The sequence below is a fragment of the Mastomys coucha genome, unplaced genomic scaffold (assembly GCF_008632895.1).
Source record: "Mastomys coucha isolate ucsf_1 unplaced genomic scaffold, UCSF_Mcou_1 pScaffold16, whole genome shotgun sequence".
NCBI lineage: Eukaryota > Metazoa > Chordata > Mammalia > Rodentia > Muridae > Mastomys > Mastomys coucha.
In genome coordinates, this window is record NW_022196898.1 from 11,860,382 (window position 1) to 11,864,100 (window position 3,719).

The following is a 3,719-nucleotide window of genomic DNA, read 5'->3' on the forward strand; positions in this document are numbered from 1 at the left end:
ACTGGAGTCTGAGGCTCTATGCTCTCTGTCCATGTTCAAGGGCTGGTAAATAGCTAACCATCGGAACTGGGCTACTTTTCCTTCTGACAGGGCGGGCTCTCTTTTTGGAACATAAATATTATTTCCTGATGGTACATCTGGGCTTTTCTGAGCAAACATCATGGGTGACTTTTGTTGAAGGATGAAAGAACTGGAAATTAGTTTATTGACTATGAAAAGGAATTTGAGAAAAATACATAGATATCTTTCTCTTATAGTTATTTACTTATAGTTATTTATTTTCTATTATAGTTATTTGTTAAGGTTGTCAGGGGCTTAATATTTTATTTGCATTAGAAAGGAAGGATTTATCTTTTGAGTACTATCTCTGTTATAGTCCTAGTGTAGACTCTACAATCCATAGTCGTAGGTCCTCTTTGAAGTCCTTTCTACTTTTTTTTTCTTTTTTTCTAAATTATTTAACATAAGGCAGAGATCCACAATCTTTTATCTGAAACCCTTAAGTCTAGATGTTTCAGAATGAGAAAGATTTTAGAAAGGTAATTCAGTGCATACACCATACTACATCAACCCTCAAAAGAGTCTGTGGCAGCACATCCCAATAATCAAACACATTAATATTTATGCAGCAAAATAAATGAATATTAACACTAAATGGGATAAGTAGATCCAGTATCAGATCAGAATAGATCCAGAAGCAAATGAATTTTATTATCAAGGTTATGAAAACCTTGTTTTCAGAACTTCTTGGATTTTGAGACTATAATTATAGATAAAGGAATGCAGACCTTTTGAAACTTGTATGACAAGACATAAAAGATTGTTTAAACAAGTGACCCATTTTTACAAATGCAAAAACAATACAACCTTCAAATACATTATAAATTAACAGGCATCTTCTCTTTGATATTATTAAATGTACACCTTAAATACATATACATATAGTAGCACACAACACAATTCATTATGGTCAGTTGATATCAAAGGCACATATGTCCAGTCCCTTACATAAGAAAAGGACTCTATTAAATGTGTGATTAAAGATGAGATTCATCTAACTCCATGTGATGCCAAGAAGAGCACTTGCTGAGAGCAACATGAGGAGGCGGGGCTTAGTCTTCAGGAAGAGCAATCTTACTTGTGAGCAGTCTCTTCCATAGAAACTCCATAGATAATCTTTACTTAAAATGAACATTGGATGAACTTTTCATCTCTGTATACTAATACCATGTTGGGCCTTATGTCTAAAATTTAGACCTTTAGAAGATTATCGAAATTTTTCATCAGCTAAACTAGTAGTATTTTTCCAATTTTATAAGATAAGCAGGTCACTAATGATCTCCCTAATTAGCTGCAGTGTTAAAAAGAATAATTAATTTCACTAATTTGTTATAAAATCCTATCTGTTCAGAGATCACAATTATTAAAACAAACAAAACACCAAGCTTCTGTGCTTGTAAAGTCATTTGTAGTTTTTGATCACAGCCATCTCCTCCATGGACTGTTATGTGAAGAATGGCTTCAGCAAGTAATGACAACTTTGGGGTAAGTGCTGGGACAGCTTCCTAGGCTCCAGGGCAGTGAGCAAACGGTGAGTCTTTCTGCTAACCAACTCCAGTCAAGACTCATCATACTACTGCTCTGGTCCTCACTTGCTTCATGAATAATAGTACTTAAATGGCCAAGACAGGTCAGATTTTCTTCTATCATTTGTGCTAACGTCTCTCACACATGTCAGAGGATGGTCATGGTCTGCTAATCTAGGGGGCAGCCATGCTGAGACTGGCGGGGTTACTGTGCCTTCTAGACTGGATCCTACAAGAGAACGGGCAGAACTCTGTGTACAGGCAATTTTAAGCAGGTGCCAAATTTCCTTCTGCCTTTTTCCCTTCATAAACATGACAGTATTGTCAGCTTCTTTGATGTTACTGAGAGCCACTTACACCTTGGGGAGCACATCAATAATCTTCTGCTTGCAGCCCAACAACTTGCTCAGGTGATCAAACAACTCCTTGAGAACATGGTCCTGACTCTGCACAGTGTGCACAATGATCTTCACCATCTCTGTGTTGTCACTGTACGAGTGATCAGTAGGTCTGTGCTTTAGCTCTTTGTAGAGATCAATGGCACGCTGCTCCAGAGATTCCGTCAAGTCTCCCTGGTCTCTTCCATAGGGGCTCTTCTGTAGCTCCATGATTTCAGTGTGCAAAGACATAATTTGATCCTCAAGGTATCCAATGACACCAACCTCAGAATAGTGAATGGCTTTTTCCTCCATTTCTTTCCATGCTTTTAGCATTTTTTCTGAAGATATCCCATAAGTCATCTACTCACTATATCTCTCCAAGTCAAGCTGAATGCTTTTCTGAAAAAAACTCAATTTAGCTTTGAGTTGCTGAGATGCTGAGATCACCTTTCTTCTTAAATGTAGGATGGCACACGATTTTGTCATAGTGTTCCTACATTAGTTAATTTTACTCACTGACATGGCAAAATATCTAATGAGAAGACTCTTAATGGAGGGAGGATACATTTTGCCTCATACTTCGGAAGTCAGATATCACTATGGCAGTGGTAGCATAAGGCAGCTCATCACCCTGTGACCATAGTCAGGAGGCAAACCAAAAGGCAACAGTGGTTGTGTTCTGTTCATGTTTTCCCTTTTTATTCAGTTTGAGATCATTGAGTGGCATCACCCGCAAAGTGCTTCTCCCCCACTCAGTTAAATCTATCTGAAAATGCCTTACAGATATACCCAGAAGTTTGTCTCCTATGTGATTCTAAATCCCATCAGGTTGATAATCAAGGTAATTGTCAGAGCTTCCAAATAAAGATGACACACAGTGGCCAACACTCAGGTGGCTACTGAGCACTAAAAAATGCTTAATTATTAACGTTTCTTCAGATCACTGAACTAACCAATGACTAGACTATAACATAGCTTGTAACATAACAAGCTGTTTCATTAGGACAACTATAGTCTTACTAAAATACATTCTTGAGAAAGCTTAATGTTACCAGGATGTTCCGTTTGTTCCAAGCAATAGCCTGCACAGATCTGTGTCCTCCTTTTCTTTACAGGAGGCTTATGATTTGAGTGTGTTTGCCTTCTGGCTGAAAAGTCTCATTCTTAAGAACTCGTAAGTCACTCCTGAAGTAAGATCATACCGCATTGGGAATGGCTCAGTGGGTAACGTGCTTGCTGAGCAAGTGTTAGGACCTGAGTTTGAATTCCCAGAATACACGTAAAGCCAGGAGTAGTAAGATATACCCTACTCTCAGTGTTTCTACTGTGAGATGAGAGATCGAAACAGGGGTGTTGGGAATTGGTTCTAATGCTTTGTCTTATTTTGGCTTCCAAAAAGCCCTGCTTCTAAACCCGGGAGTCCCTGCCCCTAGCTGGTTTCAACTGATAATAAAGAATTGCTGTACAGCCATTGACTGGACAGGAATTTTAGACTGAGAGGGCAAGAGATGGAGAGAGGAGAGGAGAGAGAGGAGAGGAATCTCTATGACTGGGAACGAGAAAGATGAAAGTTAAGGGCCTGCCAGCATGTAAGAATCCAGGAAAGTAGCCCTAGAGGCCATGTCCCCGATTGGGTCTAGAGTAGCAGAGTTGAAATATTGATTTAGCAAGTTGACTCAGGAAAGTTAGAGAGGAGAAGGTATGCTAGCTGCTGGTTACAGGGAGGATTAGAAATGCCCAACCATTGAGTTAG

The 3,719-nt window shown here is 39.0% G+C and overlaps 1 pseudogene across 1 annotated transcript; it reads right to left on the reverse strand.

Moving 5' to 3' along the window:
- Positions 1 to 1,362: 1,362 nt before the first annotated feature.
- On the reverse strand, positions 1,363 to 2,326 carry LOC116094041 (annotated as a pseudogene). The gene has a single exon (XR_004119948.1). The product of XR_004119948.1 is annotated as an inhibitor of nuclear factor kappa-B kinase subunit alpha pseudogene (transcript).
- Positions 2,327 to 3,719: the final 1,393 nt, after the last annotated feature.